Raw genomic sequence first — 23,579 nt, forward strand, 5'->3', positions numbered from 1 at the left:
CTTTATTGTAAATTGGATAATAGGTGTATGACTAAGAAATAACTGATCTTTCTTATTTACAGGACAAAATTCTAAATGCATCCTTTTGCTACAATCATAGATTACAAACAAATGAATGGAATCACATATTCTAAAATCACATTCTCTTTAATGTCAAAAATAACGTTAAAATGGTCACAACCCTTTTAATAGTATCCTATATATACAAATCAGCAAGAGCAAAAAGGCTAAAAAATGATATAGGAGTTGTATAAACCAAGACATCACAAACAATGTTTAGAACAATAAGTGATGACAATTTTATTCAAGTGTAGAATAGATTTGCAAACTGGGAAACACTTGTGTAGTTAGAACAAACCAGTGTCCTACTGAAGGAGAATGAGCTTGGGCTTTCCTAAAAGAAATGAGTATCTGAAGTTTAGTATCCTTTGGGGGGAGATTGAGGCAAGTCCAGCTGTTGGAAACCATCATGAATCAGAGTAGCTGGAAATTTTGCAAGTCTTTTGGAATGTCCTGGTCAAAAGGCAAACTGAGCACTCTGGTATTTCTCTAACTTTGCAAGGTAGTGTTAGATTTAAGAAAAATTGTTCCCTCTGGCAGATTCAGTAATCTACAAGATGTCTTGCGTGGCAATCTTCCTGTTGCCAACAAATCTCTAGGATAAGAAAAAGATTTTTTTTGTACTTCCCCCTGCATCCCTCTCTCTCTCTCTCCTTTTTTTTTTTTTTAAATGATTATTTATTTATTTTTTGGGAATCATTCTTCAGTTGTTTTGACTTTTGTTTTACCAGTTGCAAAATTGGAAAGAAAGGAAGAAAATTGTTATAATGTGTTGATGGTATGATTTTTTCTAACAAGAAACACCCACATTATCTTCGGATTTGATCTACGGATTTTCTCAACCTCAAAAAGTTACCAGTTTTCATAAGAAGAACAGAATTGAGAAGTAAGTACACAAAGGAAATGAACTGCTGTGTAATACTATTTTATTTCATTAAAATTCAAAGCTAATACACCCAAAATTAGTACTTAAAATTTTTTTATTCCCATATCTTGTATTCGTGATCCCATTATTTAATAATGTGGAAAGTAAAAAGAATAATAATGGACTCATATTTCGGATCAGAATAACAACATAAATAGGTACTAGAAAATAAAGTTTCAAGTTTTATTTTTAAAGATAATTTAAACCTATAATACAAGTCATAAAATGAAACTTTTTAACATATGGACAAATTGTCTAGTGTTGAAAGGGAATACTCATTATTTTCATTATTATTTTTCTTTTAAATTAATCTTTCAAGTCAAAAGAAATTCCAACAGAATGCTTATGAATCTTGGCAGTTTGCTGCCCCGTTACATCCTCTGGCCAAAAATTCAGAAAATTCAATTAGCACAAAATGTCAGTTATTTTCTCACAAAGAGAATGGCTTAAAACTACAATAAATTTTCCCCTATTGGTATTTCTACAGCACATTAATTAGGTTAGATAGGTTAAGATCAATGGACTCTGTTGGAATTAATTCAGTTTGTATTTTATTCTTTCTAGGGATCTTCCATGATATAAATGGGATTTTTAAGCTCTTTCCTATAATAAGAGCCTGACGCTATCTCTTTAAAATATAAATCAGAATTCAAATATAGGTACAAACTATCTAATTTTATAGTTTTTAAAATATGACTGAAATAGAAGAAAATAGTTTTTGAGTTATACAGATTGATAGTTAAAATAATACAAATTTAACAATATTAATTTTTTTTAAAACAGAGTTTATTTTTTAGAGCACTTTCAGGTTCAGTAACAGTAACCAAAAAATACAGAGTGCCCATACATCTGCTGCCCCCAGGCACTCCCCCACCAAAACACCTCACCAGAGTTGTACATTGTTATAATCGGTGAAACCACAATGAGCACATTCTTTTCACCCAAAGTTCATAGTTTAGAATAAGGTTCATTTTTGACATTCTTTTGTAGTTTTGACAAGTGTATAATGATATGTATTCACATACAGAATACTTTTGCTGCCCTAAAATGCCCTGTCCTCCCTCCTCCCCCGGCTACTAACCCCAGGCAACCACTTGTAGTTTATAGCAATGAGCGTGGTTGCTGAATTGTATGGTAAAAGTATATTTAGTTTTGTAAGAAATCTTGCAGAGAACAAATTTTGATGCTCAAACAGAACTTTTTATTTTTGTTTCTGCAATGCTTCAATAAGTGGTTTGACCAATTTTAAAAATTAAGAAAGTTTTTCTTCTGATAGTCATGTCTCAAGTCACTTATAAAATAGCTTGATACGTAGGAAACATGCCAAATTTTAAATACAAAGCAATTGAAAATTTGAGTGATCCCATTTATAAGTTTAACATAGGTAAAGCAAGATTCTAAATAAGAGTAAAAAACAAAAGAAAAATACTTCACATTTCATAATAATTATGAACCTATATCATACTCAAAGCTATTAGTAAAACACTATGTTATAATGAGTTTGGATCAGTGTTACCCCTTTTAGACAGCTTCTACTGTAAGGCCCCCAAAAAGGAAACCCCAACTCTGTCCCATGGATGGACGGCAACCCCAATCAACCGCAGGAGGCGTCACTTGATGCAAACCGCAAGAGGTGTTTATTCCAGCGCGCTGGGACCCAACTCGAGGAGTGGAGTCCCTAGCAGAAAATCTTGTAGGTTTTTAAAGGCAGAAACCACACATCGGGAGGGGTCACACATGAAAGGGAAAAGGGGGACAAAGCTGCCAGGAAGTTTCAAAGGGGGTCTGAGTTTGCTGACAACATGTTTCACAATGTTTTACAATAGGCTGTAGATTCTGGTCAATAGTTTCGGGTAATCCTACTGTTTGAGCACTATCTGGCTATCAGGCTCAATTTACTCTTTTACTCTCTGTTTGGGAACAGAGAACAGCTTTAAGGGCTTTGTTCCCATTACTGGGAGGGAAACCTTAGGGAGTTGAGATAAAACAGACAGCTTAAAAAAATGTCCATTCTTTCACTACTGAGAAAAGGATTATTCGTGAGGACTACTGGTAAACTAGATACACAGTTGATTTTTTAAAAAAATCACGTGGAAGACCAGCAGAAAGAGTCAAGGTACTTGAATCTTCTTCCTATTTGTTTAGCAAAGGGAAAGCAGTAGCTCTCCAGTAGAAGCCCACACAGTTACTTTAATATCAATGCCCATACTACACTACAGGGTAGTTTGGACATGCAAACAGGAGCTAAATATAAAAATCATAAAAAGTTATGAGCAAATACAGTTAAGATAAAAAATGGCAATGTGTCACCACCACACATGCAGTTGCCCAAAAAACTGAACTCTCACCAAATTTAATCTTTCACAAAAGCAGATGTACAAAGAGAACATTTCTCCATTTATTGGGGAAGCTTCAACATCTCTGCATACATACACAATATTTTAACATTTTGGAAATAGTAGAGAAGAATTGGCTAACTTTTATAATAATTAATCATATTTTGAAGTCTTATCACAATTAATAACTATTTTGCTTTTTGTCCACAAATTTGAAATAATAAAGCATAAAACAAATCAAAATTGTATAATTTATAACTCTAGCACTGGAAATAATGCAAAAATAAAATACATACCATAATGGATTGTAAAAAACAAATGCTGACGATTTAAAATAGAACAAAACTAAAAAGAACAAAAGAAAAATAAAGCAAAATAAAAAAAAATTCAGCTCATGAAAAATTGAACATTATGGGCAATTGTATGAATATTGCTGATTTTTTATTATTTGTAGTATATTTTAGATATTACATCATTATTAATAGTTGCTTTGCTCTGTCTTTTAGGGCATGGCTCTCCTCAGAGACTAGATTTACATGCATTTTCCATGTGATGCTGATCTTTTCAAAATTATTCTATGGTTTGATACACACCAACATGAACATTCTCTATTAAATTTTCCCATCTTCTGTGCCATTCTTGTTTTTTACAGTACGTGGAAATTCATTCTTCATTACTTAGATAGAAGCCACAAATTTGACATAAGTAATAGTAGAAATTAACAACACTGTTGCGTGTCTTATTAGTCTATCATGCTCATAAATGTCCTTAAACCAGTGAGTTCTAGGATTTTTAGAAAATATTGGGGCATGAATTTCACATATTGGATTTTTTTTTAAGTGTGGCAAGTTTTGAAAGTTTATGTGTTAGCTAAAGTGAAAAGCATATATTTTTCTATGTTAGATTTAATTATAAATATATCTTCTTTAATAGTCAAAATCCCTAACTAAGACTAGTTTACCATTAAATGAGTTTTGTAATCTTAGGGGGGCCTCTGTATCAATCAGCAAGTTTCTGGTTCAGAAAGTCACTGAGCTTGACAAATTTTTAAATTCTCTGATTAATGGCATTTATTTTTTAAGGCAAGAATGACCCTGTGTGTGAAAGGACAAAGGTGGTCCACAGTCGAATAGTTTGGCAACTTTCCTGCAAACAACCCAAAATGCAGTAACCCTGTTTTCAGATTCCACCTTTCTACTCCTCTTTTATAGCCTCACCCCATAGGAATTGTTTTGAGAAGCTGTGATTTCAGAATTTCAACATTCAAGATTTTAATCATTCAGGATTACAATTTCTAGCTTTTTATTTTTAGAGATTTTAGACTAGGAATTTTGATCTATAGAGTTTTTAACATTTAGAATTATGGTGGTCAGGACTCTGTCTTGGGTTTATGATCATCAAGGTCAATTGTTCATTATTCCTTCTTATTATTCCTTTGATTTCTCTAGACTTGGTAATAATGTCCTCATTTTCATTACTGATTTTAATAATGTCAGTTTTCAACTATGTTCTTAGTTCATTTACCTGAAGTTGTCAACCTTGTTGATATTCTCAAGAACCTATTATTGCTTCACTGATGTTTTTGAAATTTTATATTTTTAAAATTTTACATTTTAAAATTTCTATTCTGTTTTACTTATGTTTAATCTAATATTTACTATCTTCATCCTTAGGCTGCATTTGGATTATTTTGTTATTTTTCTAGCTCCTAAAATTGTACAGTTGGGTTATTGATTTTAGATCTTTTATTTTTAATGTAAATTTTTAAAAATATACATTTCTTTCTTAGCACTGCTTTTGCAGGTTCTTTTAATTTTGGTATGTTATGTGTTCATTTTCATTCTTCTCTGTTTTCTAAAATTCTTTTTAATTTGAATAAGAGCATAATAGTAATTTCCCCAAATTTGTGAGTTTTTTAGTTTTAGTTTGTTATTTATTTCTAACTTCATCTTATTATTGTTGGAGAAAATAACTTACATGTTATCTATCTTTTAATCTAATGAGCTTTAATTTGTATCTTTAACATATATTATATTTTGGCAAATGTTCTGTGTGCTCTTCGGATAAATATATATGCTGATTTTGTTGGCTAGAATATGTTTGTTGTATCTGGTTTGGCTTTTTAAAAATTTTAGGTCATCTATCTTCTTATTAAAATTCTGTGTTTTCTATGAGTAAGATTGAGATATTGCAGTTTTCAGGTATTATAGAACAATTTCTCAATTCAGTTTTTAAAGTTTTTTCATATTTTGGTGTTCTATTATTAGGCATTTAAATGTTTATGATTTTTGTATCTCCTTACTATATTGAAACTCATTAAAATATAATGTAATCATTAATTTTAAATGTCAACTTTATATAGTTAAAGAATATATAGATAGCTGGTAAACTGTTATTTATGTTATGACTTTGAGAGTGTCCCTAAAATAGATTGGCATTTGACACAGTAGACTCTTCAAGCAAGATCCTCGCTGACCCAAAGGGGAAGGCACCACTCAGTTGGCCAAGGTTATAAATGGAAAAAATATGTAGAGGAAAGAGAAGTTCACTTTGTATAGTAGAGCTAGGAAGAAATTTTCTGAAGTTGTACATCAGAATCTCACACTCTTAAGTCTCAGACTGAGAGTTGTACCATTTGACTCCCATATGTTAAGAACTTTGGACTTGGGCTGAATTGTGCCATTTTTTCTATGGTTCTCTCTCTCTCTCTCTCTCTCTCTCTCTCTCTCTCTCTCTCTCTCCCCTTCTCTTTCTCTTTCTCTCTATCATCTTCTATAGGATCTGTTTTTCTCAAGAACTCTAATATAAATGTTCCTCTTTGTCTTCTGTAAACTTGTTTGATTTAAAATCTGTTTTGTCAGATATTGTATAGCCACTGTTCTCTTCATAGTATTTGCACAGAATCTTTTTTAGGATTTTTCAGGATGTCTGTATTTCTAAATCTAAATAGTATGCATGGTACTAACACAGCTTAGAGAAGGGGAAAAGTAAAGAAATAAAATACTTTTCTCTATGAAAATTAGGCATTTTTCTACAAAATTAATAGTTTTCCTAGTAGTAATTGTTAAACAGAAGTTTGGTCTGGGTTAAAGAACCAAATACAATTCAAAGTGTTCTGGCAAACAATATCAGATGTTCTATATTTTGTTTTAATTTAGAATATTTTTATCTCTCCTTGTATGAGGTTGATAAAAACTTTTTATATAAATTATATCAATATAAAACATGATTACTATGTCTATGCTATGTTTTCCAAATATTTTTGTTTTAAAATTGAAAACAAACACATTATTTCCAAATAAATGACAAAAAATTAAATTAAAACATTATTTTATGAAAATCTAAGTACAGTTAACCTATGTAATTAAAACTGAAAATTGTTTTTTTTAATCTATTTTATTTTATGAAAGATCTCAGGCCACAAGTCAGCCTTGCAATGAAAAGAATAAATTAATTTAAATACTCAGTCTACTATATATAAAGTGATTCCTTATAACACAGGACTGAATTTTATGTACTCTGGTATCAGCCAGCTTCCAAAAGCACCACAGGCACCTCTTCTCTGAAAACTTTCCAACAATCACAATTTCGTACTTATTCTTGTGAACTTTTCATTAACAACTAGGATACCAAAACTCTATGATGGTAGATCTATGTCTACTTTTATCAAGGAATTCATTTTTTACTCAGAAATTCAAACACACATAGTGAATGTCATTGAAAGAACCCCCAGTTCTTTTTTCTCCTCACTAAATATTTATAGTCATTTATTCTTCCCACATTCATGTTATTCTTTCAAAATATATTTGATCCTATCCTTTTCCTTCCTTTCTGTGCTTCCACTCTCATTGTTATTTGTCCATTGCAGTTATCTCCTAAATGATATTCTTGGTCTTAAGTTCTTTTCTAATTATCTAAATTCGCTTAATAAAACATAAAGTTGATCAGAAGCACCCTATTATCTTTGCATTATAAGTTCAAAAACATCTAAATTACTTCTTAATATGGCTTACCATGTTCAACATAAGCTTATTCCTAACCAAGTCAGCTAGCTTTTGATCCATGATGAATCCATTACAAATTACCCTGGGCACAGTGGCTGAGAACTACATTCAGTTCAGAACTCTGTTTTGGAAAAAATGGGCTGGGTACATGGAGGAATTTCTACTGTCTGGGCCACGTTCAGTGGATCTTGGCTGGGGCTCACTCCTGCATCTGTGGTCAACTGATAACTGACAATTAACTGGAACAGCTCAGTTTTCCTCCACAAGGTGACAGCCAGACTCATCGTAGGGAAGAGAATTATGAAAAAACTAGACTTGGAAATGTTGCAAGGTCTCCACCTCTATTCTTTGCTCAGAGTAAGAAAAAAAGTAAGAAATTAACTCTGCTTCTTTATAAAAGATGCTGAAAAGTCACATTGCAAAGCAGTTTGATTACAGAGAGAGAAATTTATCACATTACCCACATCAGTAATCTGCATCATTACTGAAACTCAACTCTGACCAGACCCAACTCCTAAACACATTTCTCTGGCCACACTGGCTTTATTTCTGTTTTTCCAAAAGGCCAGCTCCAATTCTATCTGGATGGCCTTTCAGCATTCTATTTCCTATGTGAAGTACACCCTTCCTCAACAGTGTGATCTATCTGACTCATCTCTTTCAAGTCCCAGGTCAAATGTCACTTAAAATCACCAGATGACGAAGATTAAGTTTTTCTGATAGCCAAAAACCTGTGGTCCAAACTCCTCCAGTAGGAATATTAAAAGGAGAAATGAGAAACAAAACAAAATAATTATTAAAACTTCAACTACTATATGCTATGCACTGGCTCCCATGACAATTACATTACAACAGACTGTGAACTACTTGAGGACAGGGACTAAGTGATATTAACACCAAAATTTAGCGCATACTTATACCTTGTAGTTATTTAATATCTGTTTGTTGCTTTGTTTTATGAAGTCAACCAACACAATTCCTTCAGGACTGAAGCAATTATTTCACAAAAGAGTGAATGCTTCAGGGAAAAGAATTATTCCCTGATATTGTCAAGAGTTAAAGTACAAATTACTCCATGACTCTTCTTTACAATCAGAAGCCCTTTGTGAGCATCTGCTTTGACTTGGCTGTTTAATTATTCTTTTCCTCTCACAAGAGGAGAAGGTAATTACAAACTCCTGCTCTTAATTACAAGTCTTTTGCCCAGTGCATCTGGTCCTGCTTCTGTATCTATCACACAAAGCATCACAGCATTTGGTAAGAGACTTGTTATAGGAACTAGAGCTGTTATTTCATTTTCCTCAATAAACTACCAAAAAAAAAAAAAAAAAAAAAAAAAAAAAAAAAAGAAGGAAAGAAAAATCACTAGACCATGCAGCCTTCTAAGTGTGGAAGTCAACCACCTACCCCTGCCAATTATCTTCTCTTTCTGCATCACTTTTCTTTGGAGTATGATTAAAATAAAGATTTGTAGAAATACTTCCTTAGTTTTCATTTTTTAATCTCTATTTTTATTTTTAGTGTTGGATGGAGAAATATTTGGGATTCGTCCATCCATCAATATGGCACACACATATGCCCAATTCATGACTTTTCTTTATTTCTCCTTCTGGGTATCTGACAGTGACCTCAAATTTAACATGTTAAATTACAAATTTAGTATCTTCCACACTAAACCTGCCTCTTCATCTTCTGTAATCTCTGTCTCATTGAATAGTCACGTTTCCTCACAATATGGCCCATAGAAGACTTCCCATTCGTAAATATTTCTGCTTCCTGCTTTTTCCCCACAATTTACTTCAACCAAAGTTGTCTTCTTGCTATTCCTAAACACAGCATACTCCTCTAAGCCAGAGTTAAATATTCAGTTGTCACCAGTAAATAAGGATATGATTATTTTTTAAGGACTTAGATGGGTGGTCTTTAAAAACAACAACAACAAAAAAGGCATACTAGTAATCATCATGGAAAAAAGCATTTTTAAAAATTGGTCAAACTTTTTGTATATGTTTTAATACATGAGAATGATTATTTTGCCTAAAACCTGACTTAGACCACTAGATTAAAATATTCTAGTATGGAGGGCTGCTGAAATCATAACTCTAATCCTGCTTGTTGAATCCCCTTCCTCCTTTGTGGATCTGGTGGCGTTCTCCTCTGTGACCCATAACAAATGGTATACCCCCAGCACAATTTCCCTCATCCCTGAGGCAACACTTGCTCTGTCCTCTGACCAAGCACATTTCATCTACATCTTTTGTGCAGCAAAGACTTTGTTGCTATGGTAGATCCTGTGGCAAACATATCTGTGCCCTTCATGATTAGGTTGAACCCAAGCTAGTACCAAATTAGAAGATTATCAATATGAGCAAGTAAATTTTTAAAATGGCCACATGTTCTTTTTTACGATGTGAAAAATAAAAATGCAGTCTATAATACCACAAGAAAGAAGGTAAGTTCAATATCAAAGTCAATCTAACTGACTTTCTGCTTCTTGTGGGTCACTGTATCTGCTTCTTAAACCAGAACACATTGATTGACTGATTGATTTTGTCCTGATACTGGGGATCAAACCCAAGACTTCAAACACCCTAGGCAAACACTCTAACACTGAACTACATGTCCAGCACCCATAATGTGTTTATTTGTGCAAAATATAGCCAGAGACATTGCTACCCATTTTTTTAAATCCAGTGTTCATTGACCAGCTAGTTCTAGCTGAAAGTAGTGTAGAATCTAGAATTTGTAAATTTACTAAGAGCAAATTAGTGACATTTTGTTTCCATGGAGTCATTTTTTACATGATTTTGCCCTGAAATTCTGATTAAGCTGTCTTTTTTAGGAGCCATTTACCATGCCTCTCATTATTTTATGCATGTATCTAGTCCTTTGAAATATATTTAAAAATTATCTCTTATGTTCAAGACATGATTAGGTATACTGAAGATACTTTTTAAAGTAATGAAATATCACCTAGCTTTTTATTTAAGGGAACTTCAAATTTAGATTATTAAGGAAGAAGTTAATATATTTTTACAATACAGTTTTGTTAAGTACTGGGATGAAACTGAACAGAATGAAGGTCAAAAGAGAAAGAATAGATGAGGATGTGTTTCTCAAATGAGGTAAGGGTACTTCCACTAATGTTTGAAGGGTAAGTTGAAGAAATGATTTGGGTAAGATAGGTCTTCCAGTATATACAGCAGCATGAGGAAATTTTAGGCATAAAGGAAAAAGTGGAGTATTCAGGAAATGAAGGCATTGGAATGATTGGTCAAAATGAACCAAGAGCCCTAATGATTAATGTAATGGGAGTCAAGGAGAAATGGATTTCCATCACTAACAATTTTATATGGCATTCTGAGAGGTTCTTCCTTGTGCTGTTATTACTTTCCTATTGCTGTCATCAAACATCATAAACTTTATGTAAATAGCATGAATTTATTATCTAACATGTCTGGAGGATCAAAGTCCAAAATGGTTCTTATGTGACTAACACCGAGGTGTCACATGGGAGCAATCTCATTCCTTCTCAGTGCCTCAGAGGACCATCCACCTGGTTGTTATGTAGTCTGGCTTCTGGAGGCTGCCTACATTACATGGCCACAGCATTCTGACCTCTGCATCCACAGTCACATCTCCTCACAGTCCTCTATTTACCTCTTTCTGTAGAAGGACCATTATGTTTATAATTCAGAATAATTTCCCAGTCTCAAGAACCCTAATTTAATCATACTGACAAGTATCTTTGGACATGTAAGGTAATATGATTGTAGTTTATAGGATTAAGACACAGCTGTCTTTGGAGGTATTCTATGTATAAGCTACAAGATATTAAAGTGGTAATGAGGAAATAATTCTCCAATAAATCTTTTTAAAAGAGACTTTAGATGAGGATTTGGATTATAAATTTTTTTCAGATAATTCAGAAACTTCAGTGGTCTGAGATTTTTGAAACTTCTATTTTTTATTGGGGTTTTCACGAGTTTTTTAAATAATAGTTGTTTTTTCTTGAAAAGGTCAGCACAGAAGTTTGATGAAAATTTTAATGATTCTTTCCAAAAATTAAGAAACATCATTTTCTTTCTGTTGAGGGAATTTTCCTTTAGGATAATTCTGTGATTGACAAATTCCTTCATAAAATAAAAATTTGGTGTCCCTTATAATCTTGAAAGATATATTTGTTGGATATATGATTTTGGGTTGTCTTTTCTTTTATTTATGTCCTCGAAATATACTGCCATTTCTTTCTTGTTTTCATGCTTTCTGATGGGATAAGTTGCCCTTTGAAATCTTTAACCCTTACAAATAAGATGCCATTTCTCTTACTCATCCTAAGATTTTTTTTTGTATTCTGTTTTCCTTTTGAGTATGATGCACCTCAGTGTGAATTTCTTAGGTTTGTACTGCTTGGAGTTCCATCAGTTTGTAGAATAAATAAGTTTATTGGTTTTGTTTTGTCAATAGTCATCTCAGTGCTTATGTCTACTGATTGTCTTTCTTTGTTCAAGGTGAGATTTTTGTGATGTATGATTTCACAAATTTTGATAACTGATTTTCTAGCTACACTGAACATTTTGGTTATTATGATGCCCTGGTTGTTATTTCAGTAGAATGTAGTTGTCTTATGTTGATACCATTTAAAGAGGGTAGTTATACCTTGTCATTTCCATGTGAGGATAAAAATTCAGACACTCAGTTATCTCTTTTTAACACTCAAGGGTGGATAGGTGCTTCTTGTTACTACTGGGCAAGGGTAGGAGTTCTCATCCCCCATGATACCTCCACTAATAACCAACCTGATAAACAGAATTTCATGGACAGCATGGTAGATTAAAAAGGGTATCATTATTACCCAGTGGGAAAAAAAATCCCTGACACTCTACTCTGCTTTCTAGGTTACCACATTGTTATTGGATCAGAGGGTCTCATTTCAGTAAGGCAAAGGTAGAAATCCAGACTTTGTATTTGTTTTTTGATAGTAGAAACAAATAATTTTTTCTGTGCTATTTACTAAATAGTTACAATCTAAATATTATACTTTTTAGATAAGGAGCACTCTGTGTTTGTTTCTTTGGGGGAAACTTTGCTCCTTTTGGTGTGTCCAGACTACTAAATTCTCCTATGCCTGTTCTGATACATGAAAGTCAAAAGAAAATCTGGGGAATCCATTTCTATGTCTTTCTCATTCTGCTAAACAATGAAAAAGAGACAAAGTACAATGCATAGTTGAGAGTATTATGGAAAAATCCTGAAAGAATAGGTACACATTATGACTCAGTCATATGAGCACACCCATCTAAAAGTGAGTCTGGGCAATGTCACCCTACCTTGTGACCAGGAGGTAGAGGTAATTCTAGGTGAATATGCAGTCATAATTTTCTCTTTATGGTATAGCGTCTTCACCAAAACTCTTACATCCTATCATCCTGGTTTTACCTCTATACCAAATTGTAAACTTTAAATCTGAGATCTACAAAATGATTCATTTACTTTTCTCCTATGAATAGTCTTCTGATGCTACTGAAAGAAAATCATATTTGGGCAAATGAGTGCTTTTAAAACCTTTTGGTCTGCAACCTCAGCTATCCACTTTAGTACAATGAAATTTAAAATTGTTGTTCTTGATTAAAATGCAATCTTCCATGGAGTCATCCAGGAATCAATGTTAATAAAAGAATCATTTTTCTCAAGAAAATGAAAGTAAAGAAGGATGATGTTAATTTTTGGTCTGAAGGGGATCTGTATACCTGTGTAACACCACATACAGGCATACAGATTAGGTTATAAAAACAAGAGACAAACTAGTGGGATATCAGGAGAGTTGAACAGACAGGCACATATAAAGCAATTCTATTGACCAAAAGGAATGGAAATGAGTATCATGTTTTTCCAAGTACATATTGTTAAATATTTCTTAGAGTCTCAGGAAAGAAAGTATTTGAAATCATTCCAAAAAGGAAATGGATGACAAAAAAAAAAAAAAGGAATGACTAGTGATTGAAAAATGTTAAGATGTAACTATCATTTCTTATGTAGAGCTCTATTTGAATATGTGATCCAACAACAGGCCAAATCTAATTGGAAATTATTTGACTAACTAGATCACTTGTATAAGAAAGAGTAGGGAAGAGTAAGGTAAAGGAAGCTAGTATGATCTTAACCCTTCAATCACTTGTTATTAAGTTTTTATAAAAGTCAGTTTGAGAATCACTTGTTATTAAGTTTTTTTAAAAGTCAGTTTGAGAAGTAACAAGTTAAAGTAAATATGTGCAATTAGTTACAATGAAAATACCATCTAATTAAATTCTATGAATAAAAATGTTTCACTGTTTTTTAGTTTTTGTTAAACTACAATATTAGTTTTTCATTTCCCTATCCCAATATTTAAAATTTTTGACTTTTAAAATTATAATTCATATCTATTCCTAAAAATAAAATACATATTTCTTTTTTATTTTTATATGCTTGCTTGATTTAAGATACACATCATATCAAAGTGACTTTAAGCATGACAAATAAGAACCACACCCACATGTATATACTGACAGTAGTATACCAAAAACTGACTTAGTTTAAAAAATCCAACAATGGAAATTTTACAAATCCCTTTATTTTCTTATTTAAACCCACTCAATTTTAATAATTGAAGGAAAGGCTGTTTTTATTTGATAAAATTTGAGAAATTAAGTATTAATAAGGAATATCAAATTTCAAAAATAATAGGTTCAGAAATAATGGGTTTAAAATATATCAATGGCTAATATATTAAAAATACACTGCAGAATTTGAAAGTTCTATATAATTTTTCAAATCAAATGATTTTTTCAGGAAGAAGTATAATTTGTATAATTTCATAGTGAATTGTTCTTGATATCATGCCAATTAATTAAAAGTCCACCTTAGCTATAGAAATATTAGAAAGTCTGTCATATATTTAATAAGGTTTGACACTTTTATTATAGTTAAGAACTTACTTCTAATGCAATGCTAAGATCTTCCAAAGCCAGAATGAGTGAAGATAATATAATAAGTATAAAGTCAATTTCATGGAAAAAGAAGCTTAAGAATGATGCATCTTTTCTGAGGCCAATGATAAGTCAGATCTGGCAGGCATTGGTTGTATGCATTTTTTAGGTGAGTACAAAGAACATATTTTTACTTTTTGGGTCCTATGTTTTGTCCTGGTACGAGCATAGGACCAAAGCGATCTTTAGTTGAACATTCTGAACTAGGAAGAAATTGAACTAGATGGAAATTTAATTTTCTAAGTTTATGTCCTTGATAGCCTTACTTTCTGATTCAGAATTGAAAATATGATTAAGAAAAATTTCACATGTGTTCTTGTGAGTGTCCCAAAAGGTCTAAGAAATGTTATCATTATAACTGGTTGTCAAAAAACATTAGCTGTAACCATTCAAAACATCTCATAATTAGTTGTGGTTCAAGTTCTAACTTCATGACCACCTAGGTGTTATTTCAACTATCTGACCACTTTCCAATTAGTCCACCTGTCAAAGACAGCCCACATCTTACACACAAAATAAAAAAATCTCATTTCATGTACAATTTAATTAATTAATACTAATACCACTGGTGGTAATTAATAAATACCACAAGTATTAATTAATACTATTAAGGGGCTATTGGAAGACGGTGGACTAGAGGGAAGCAGCATTTCTTGACAATCTGAAATTCAAGCAGTGGGAATATTGCTTCTCTGAGAAGTGGATGAAAAGGATTTCATATAAACTCAATTTCAGACAGCCAGAGTGCCTTAGTGCCATAAAAATTTGAAGAACACTAAACAAGGAAAGGGGACAAAATCAAGCTAAACTGATTACAGGAACAGCAACATTAACACAAAAGGACAGAAAAAAATTGAGAAACACAACTGACAATCTCAGCATGGAAAATCCTGAAATTGGAAGGGTAAGCCCAATCTAGGCAGATCCAGAGACTGGTGGACACAATACACTGGTATACAGTTGATGCTCTGTGTTTTAAAATAGTTCCTGGTTAAGCCAAACACTGTGTAGTAAGTGAATACAGGAACTGAGAACACAAATCCTGGTAAACTGGGCTGGCTTCTATACACAGTGTAGGTAAACACCAGCCAGGTGAACTAGTCTGAGCCTGGAAAAATCTGGAGAAAGTCAGGCATGGAGAGTATTTGACTTGGGGGAGTACAAGTCAGAGAAGCAGGGGAGAATCTGACTCCACCACATCTCCTGGCTCACAGAACCAGTTTTGGTGGCTCATTAGTCTGAACAGGCAGGTTCATCTGTGCTTGAGTACCAGTCCTCAGAAGCTGGGAAAGACATGGCTTAAGACTCTAAATGGGCGGTGTGTCTCTGCTTGAAGATGGACCCCTTGGAGGCTAGAGAGAACACATGACTAGAGGCAGCAGGTCAAGAACTTGAGTTGGGAGGTGTGATTGCACCCCTGACAGGGCCCTGGGAGACGTGAAGGGCAGAATCCATGAACAACAGAAACAGAATGCGACAGGCTCCCCTGACTTAGGAGTGAATCCCTGTAGACATTTCTAGGTACAGTGTCCCAGCAGAGTTAGGCATCTGATGGGCTCTGAAGGTGCATGGATTTAATATCTTCAGATAACTGAGCAATAAAACACCTGGGCCCTCACTAGACCTAAGCTCCATCCCAGACAACTCCACCTACAGGTACTCATCTCATAGAACAAAGCTGTATGCGTCATCCTAGAGCAGAGCTAACAGTATTTCCATCCCAAACTTCATCTTACTGCCTAGAAGGGAAGCAGAGGCTTTTGAACTTCAGCTGTCATCTTGGTGAGCAACACTACGAAAAGAAAGGAGTTGACAACCTACAGCCCCTACTCTTGCCCCCACTATATACCTCAAGAAAAACAAAAAGAAAGATAGTGGACAGTTGGGCACAGACAGCAAACCTGTTCTCACTGACTTTTTCATCCCCTGCAAACTGCTTAATTTTGTATCAAGATTCTTTTCTTGTTTTGTTTTGTTTTTTTCCTAGTGTGCTGAATGATTCATGGACATTTAAACATATACATATTTGTTTCTGTTTTCTCAACTCTAGCAATTTTTTTTTGAAAGTAGATATTTATCTTTGCTCTGTCAAGAGTTAGGAATTTTTGTTAGTATATTTCAATTTTGATTCTTCAGTATTTTCTTCCCCTTGTTTCTCTTTCTCCCTTTTCTCTTTCTAATAGTCGAATTCTATTATTCTCTTTCATTCTTATCATTTCTTACTTCTATTTTATCTCTTCCATCTGTTTAACTATCATATCCTGTCACTTTTTCATTTCTCACATTTACCTATTTAAATCATAAAATTTTCTACCTTATATCTTTTCATCCTTCCTTTTAATTAACTCTATTGTTAATATTTCTTAGACTAATTGCTATGTATAATGCCATACCCCACTGAAAATACTGTATTTATAATTAATATTCAAAGATAATACCTATTGCTTAATTTTATGCCAGACATAATTCATGATTGCTTACTTGTTACTGACATAAATGCTGATCCAATTCTGTATATAATGCCAATTGATGTTTTATGAGTCATAAAAGGAACCAAGTATTTAGTTTATTGCTACAGGTCATTAAATAGCTCATTTATATTATTTGGCTCTGCGGTATTGGAAACCAACAAAATACTATATATTCATAGAATGTATGTAGAAACTCTGCTGCTTCAGACAATTGTGATAGATGGGTAGACACCCACATAATATATAAAAATAAGGAATAAACCTTCTCAAACAACCTACAATGTTTCAACTACATATTACATTGACAACAGAGTGGAGGAAATGTGAGAGAAAGAATGTAAAATGTTCATAGTTAAACTGACATGTGAGGTAAAATATGAGGTAAGGAATGAAACAGAAGTGAAAATACAAGAAGTGAAAGATCACTTCAATGAAGAGATAGAGATCCTGAGGAGGAATGAATTGGAAATGCTTGAAATGAAGGAATCAGTAATCCATATTAAAAATTCAATGGAGTCACTGAGACATTAGATTATTTGGAAGACAGAGTTTCAGGCAATGAAGACAAAGTATATAATCTTGAAAATAAAGTTGATATGGAGAAAACATGTTAAGAGAACATGAACAGAACTTTCAAGAAATATGGGATAATATTTAAAGGCAAAACCTAGATTCATAGAGATTTATGAAGGTTTTGAAATACAAAATAAGGAATGTACAATCTTTTCATATATATATTATCAAAAAATTTCCCAATCCTTAAGAATGAGATAGAAAATCAAATACAGGAATCATACAGGTCTCCAAATGCACAAAATTACAAGAGACCCCCTTCAAGGCACATTATTATGAAAATACCTAACATACAGAATAATGGTAGAATTTGGAAGCTGCTAGAGAACAATGACTGGTGACATTTAGAGGTAAACCAATCCAGATTACAGTCAATTTTTCAACCCAGATCCTAAAAGGTAGGAGGGATTGGAATAACATATAAAAAGTCCTGAAAGAAAATGAATGCCAACCAAGAATACTATATCCAGCAAAATTAAGTTTAAGGATTGAAGATAAAATATAAACTTCATGATGAACAAAAGTTAAAAAACTTTACAACTAGAAAACCTGAGTTACAAAGTATACTCAATAAAATGTTCCTTGAGGAAGAAATAGATAATAAAAACTAGTAGAGAGAAACTAAACTAGAAGAATAGACAAGCAAAGGGAAATCTAATTCAACTTAAAAACTACAAATAAATTAAAATGACAGGAAACAAAAATCATCTTTCAAAACTAATGCTGAATGTTAATGTAATAATCTCACCAATCAAAAGATATAGGCTGGCGTACTGTATTAAAAAATAAGACACAACAATATGCTATTTCCAAAAGACTCACCTCAAAGGCAAACACATCCATAAAACTCACATAAATCCCACAAATAAGCAGGGATGTCTATCCTCAGATCAGATAAATTGGACTTCAATCTAAGATAATCAGCAGAAACAAAGGAGGTTACTCTATACTGCTCAAGGGACTCAAACAATAGGAGATAACAATCCTATGTATTTATGCCCCAAAATACAGCATACACATACATCAAACAAACCCTTCTCAATATCAATAATAAAATACATCCACACCACAATAATATTGGGTGACTTTACCACACCTCTTTCATCACTACATAGATCTTCTAAACAAAAACTTAATAAAGAAGCTGAGGATCTAAAACTGCAATGAACAATTTGGACTTAACAAAGTTATATAGAGTATTTCATCCATTATTGACTGAATAAACTTTCTTCTCAGCAGCACTTGGAATATTTTCTAAAACAGACCACATTGTAGGAAACAAATCAACTCTTAGTGAATACAAAAATCAGAGATAATACTGTAAATTATATCAGTTCATAAGGGAATGAAATTAGATATCTAGAATAAGATAAAGAAAAATAGAAAACCTGGAAACTAAATATTTCACTATTAAATCATGACTGTATAGTGGAAGTAATTAGGTGTGAAATAAAAAGTACTTAGAAGCAAGTGAGAATAGAGATACAACATATCAAAATCTCTGGGACACTATAAAGGTAGTTCTAAGAGGAAAGATCATAACTTTGAGTTCATCAATTAAAAGAATAGAAAGGCACAAATAATCAAACATAACATCTTAAGTTAGGAAAAGAAGAACAAATCAAAAACAAAATTAATAGAATACAGGAAACAATTAAAATCAGAGCTGAAATCAATGGAACTAAGATTAAAAAGCAACTAAAAAAATCAATGAAACAAAAAGCTGGCTCTTTGAAAAAATTAACAAAATTGATAAACCCTTAGCCAAGTTAGCAAAAGAGAGAACAAATACTGAAATCATTAAAACCCATGATGAAAAAGGAAATATCACCACAGACACTATTGAAATACAAACGATAAGCAAAAACTACTTTGAAAATTTATACTCAAATAAGCTAGAATATCTTGAAGACATTGACAATGGAGACATATGACCTACCCAAATTAAACCAAGAGGATATAAAAAAATTAAACCAACTATTTTAGTCAGTTTTTTCACTGCTACTATTAAGAGACCCAAACAGAATATTGGTAGAGGAGAAAAAGTTTGAGGGCTCATGATTTCAGAGGATTTAATCTATACAAGGCCAGATCTATTCATTTGGGCTCTAGGTGAGGCAGAACATCATGGTGGAAGAGTGTGGTAGAGGGAAGCCACTCACATGATGATTAGGAAGTAGAGAGAGAGAGAGAGAATCCACTCAACAGATACAAATATATACCCCATAGCCACGCCCCCAATTCCACTTCCGTCAACCACACCCCACATTCCTTCAGTTACCACTCAGTTAATCCCACCAGGGATTAATTTACTATTAGTTTAAGGCTATAGCCCAATCTTTTCTCCTCAAAAACTTCTTGCATTGTTTCTCATGTGAGCTTTTGGGGGACACCACATCTAAATCATAATACCAACCAAATTCAAATAAGGAAATTGAAGCAGTCATCAAAAGCTGACCAAAAAAGAAAAGTTCAGGACAAAATGGATTCTCTTCTGAGTTCTACCAGACCATTAAGAAAGAACAAATACCAATCTTCCACAAATTATCCTATAAAATATAAGAGGAGGGAACTCTCCAAACACATTCCATGAAACTAGAATCACCCTGATACTAAAACCAGACAATGACAGATCAAAGAAAGAAAATTTCAGACCAATATCCCTGGTAAACTGAAGAAAAAAATTAGTAATAAAATATGGCAAATTACATACAAAAACAAATTTAAAAAGTAGTTCACTATGAGCAAGAAGTTTCCATCCCAGGGGTATAAGGTTGATTCAACATACAGAAATTCATAAATGTAATTCACCACACAAATAAATATAAGAATCATATGATTATCACAATACATTCAGAAGAAGCACTGACAAAATATAGCATCCATTGAGGTTTAAAACATTAAATTAGGTATAGTAAGACCATACCTAAACATTGTAAAAACTATGTACAACAAACACAAGGCTGACATCATTCTAAACAGAGAAAAACTGAAAGCATTCCCTTTAAAAGCTGGAAGAAGAGAGGGATGCACACTTTTACCAGTTTTATTCAATATAGTCCTTGAAATTATAGCCAGAGAAATTAGGCAAAAGAAAGAAATTAAATGGATACAAATAGGAAAAGAAGAGCTCAAATTCTATTTCATGATGACATGATTTTATACTTATAAGATCCAAAAAAATCCACCAGAAAACTTTTAGAGCTCATATATAAATTCAGCAAAGTAGCTACAGTATACAAAATTAACACCCATAAATTAGTTGCATTTCTATGATCCAAAAATGAATCAGCTGAAAGAGACATTAGGAAAACTAGCCCATTTACAATAGCCTAAAAAAATTCTTGGGAATCAATCTAACAAAAAATACAAAGGACCTCCACAATGAAAACTACAGAACACTAAGGAAAGAAATTGGAGAAGGTCTTAGAAAATGGAAAGATCTCCCATATTTTTGAATAGGCAGAATTAATATTGTCAAAATGGCCATAATACCAAAAGTGCTATACAGATTCAAAGCAATTCCCATGAAAATTCCAATGACAATCTTCATAGAAATAGAAAAAGCAGTCATGAAATTCATCTGGAACAATTAGTGGGCCAAAATAGCCAAAGTGATCCTTACCAAGAAAAGTGAAGCAGGTGGCATCACAATACCAGAACTTAAATTATGCTAAAGAGCTATAGTAGCAAAAAAGAATGGTAGTGGTACCAAAACAGGCAAGAAGACCAATGTAAAAGAATAGAGGACACAGAGACAAACCCACAGAAATACAATTAACTCATACTAGATAAAGGTGCCAGAAACCTATATTGGAGGAAGGATAGTCTCTTCAACAAATGGTGAAGGGAAAACTGGAAATCCATATGTAGTAAAATGAGATTTAACCCCTGTCTCTCACCCTGCAGAAAATTCAACTCAAAGTGGATCAAGAACCTAGGTATTATACCAGAAACCTTGCACGGACTTGAAGGAAATGTAGGCCCAACATTCCAACATACTGGCTTAGGAACTGTCTTCCTCAACAAGACTCCTAATGCACAAGAAGTAAAATCATTAATCAATAAATGGAATGGTTTCAAATTTAAAATCTTCATAGCAAAGGAAACAATGAAGAGTGTGAAGTGATAGTCTACAGAATGGGAGAATATCTTTGCCACCCACAACTAAGATAAGACATTATTTTCTAAGCTATAGAGAGAATACTTACATAACCTCTGTATCAAGACCTTACAGAGATCAGGATGATAATGACAGTCAAGACTCACATATTTCAACACAGCATTTATAGATAGAGAAGTCAAATTTATGAAGAGAAACTGGGAAATCAGAGGTCATCAGCAAATAGCAGATGGTTCTCATGTTGCCTTTTGACTTTGCTGAAAATGTAGCACTAGCAACTAAAACACTGCATTTTCCTGCTCATCTTGAAATGAAGGGGAAGATTTTCCTTTGTGTTTCATTCAATGCCTGAATTTAAAGCTGCTGTAAGCAAAGGAAAGTTATGTGGCAAAGTGGTTCCAGTGTTAATTGTGTGTTCTGAGCTTACTGCAGCTGATGCAGTACTATGTGCTTATAGCAATAATATCCCCATGATCCATGTACTTCACAGACAAGTAAGTGATCCAAGCTTAAATTTCAAGCAGCTTTTCTAAAAGCTTTATCCTGAATATCATAAAGTCTATCATCTGATATATTCTGATATAGTTTTAGATATATTCTGTTGACTCAAATCTTTTGTCTGATTATACCAGTTTTCCTGAGCACCATGTGCTTTTCTTTAAGTCAGACATGAAATGTATTCTTCAAAGCATCTCTAGATTGAAGAAAACATTTAAGCTGTCTGCAGCAGTGGTATTGATAGTTTCTCATCCTAATCTTTCTTTTTTAAAGGAATAGGGTGTTACCTAGGCTATAACTCAAGTCAGCCAACCACGTGAAACGTTAATCCTGTGAAAACAGATGCATATACTTATGAATGTGTTAAAGAAGCCAACCTTCTTGCATTGGGATTTTTTTGGCCAGAGACAATTTTGTTTGATTTTTAAAGGGAGAGGCATTGGGTAGTATATGTTGTTTAGCTACAAAACAAGAAAAAGCATCATTTGATTGTTGAAAGAGGAGGAAAAGATGGGATAGCTTAAAACAAGTTTACAAATAATTTAAATGGACAGTTTACCATTAAATATTTTTAATAATAGTTTTGCAGTGTACTGGCTTGACTTTTCTGGACTTGAATTAACTGGAGGAGTGCCTCAAACAATAGTAACTTCATTTTGTAAAACTACCACAACTTTGCTTACTGATTTATATTGTAATGTATTAGAGATATCCCTGTCAGAGAAATAGAAACACTGTCAATCTGATATACACTTCAAGCTTTCACTTTACTAAAACATTCTTTTCTTCTAAGACTTATTTTTTGTGATCATTTTTGGTTATTTATTTGATTGCAAAATGTTACAGCCTGGGGTCTATAAAACTATACACTTGTTAGGCCAGATATTGTCCTAGTGAGGACATATTTGGGTCACCTTGCTGCTCCAAGGGTGGTCCAAGGTTTAGCAGCATTAGCTTTATCTGTTGCTTGTTGGAAATGTACTGTCAGGCCCCACAACCTGCTTGCTTAATCGGAAATCAAAACATAGTTATGCCCATTAAAGGCTGAGGCACATTGGCCTAAATGAAAATGGGGATATGAGATACGTGTACTAGGGCTGAGTAGGGGGAGGAGGCATTTTCAACCCAGGTTTTATTTATTTTGAAATTATCAGTTTTATAAATAATTAATTTTATTAATTATTAAATTAACTGAAGATCTTTTATTATTAAATTCTTCATAGATACCTCATTTTCTTAACTTATAATAATTTAAACATTACAATAATGGTAGGTACCTTGACATCCAAGAGCCTGTCATGATATTTTTTCAGGTTTATTCTCTACTCAATCATTGTAACATCTAATTAATCTGATTTATAATTCAATAAATTGTGGATGGAATTACTTATCTTTGTGTGAATATTGAGTAACTAATTAATGTCACTGAAACTAAGATACTTGGGTATGGTAAGACCAAATATCATTGTAATACCATTTGGGTATGGTCAGAATTATTAAAGGTTAATTTGGAAAATAAAATTATTTTTCCATTCACAATGTGATTATCACTTTGACATCT

General features: G+C 33.0%; 1 pseudogene across 1 annotated transcript in view; it reads left to right on the plus strand.

Moving 5' to 3' along the window:
• The window catches only part of LOC306654401 (oxidative stress-induced growth inhibitor 2-like), a 30,088-nt pseudogene extending 7,051 nt beyond the window's left edge, over positions 1–23,037 (plus strand). The window contains exon 2 of the transcript in view: positions 21,590–23,037. The product of the transcript in view is annotated as an oxidative stress-induced growth inhibitor 2-like (transcript). The remainder of the gene's footprint in view (positions 1–21,589) is intronic.
• Positions 23,038–23,579: the final 542 nt, after the last annotated feature.

The sequence above is a fragment of the Sciurus vulgaris genome (assembly GCF_902686455.1).
Source record: "Sciurus vulgaris genome assembly, chromosome: 1".
Classification (NCBI taxonomy): Eukaryota; Metazoa; Chordata; class Mammalia; order Rodentia; family Sciuridae; genus Sciurus; species Sciurus vulgaris.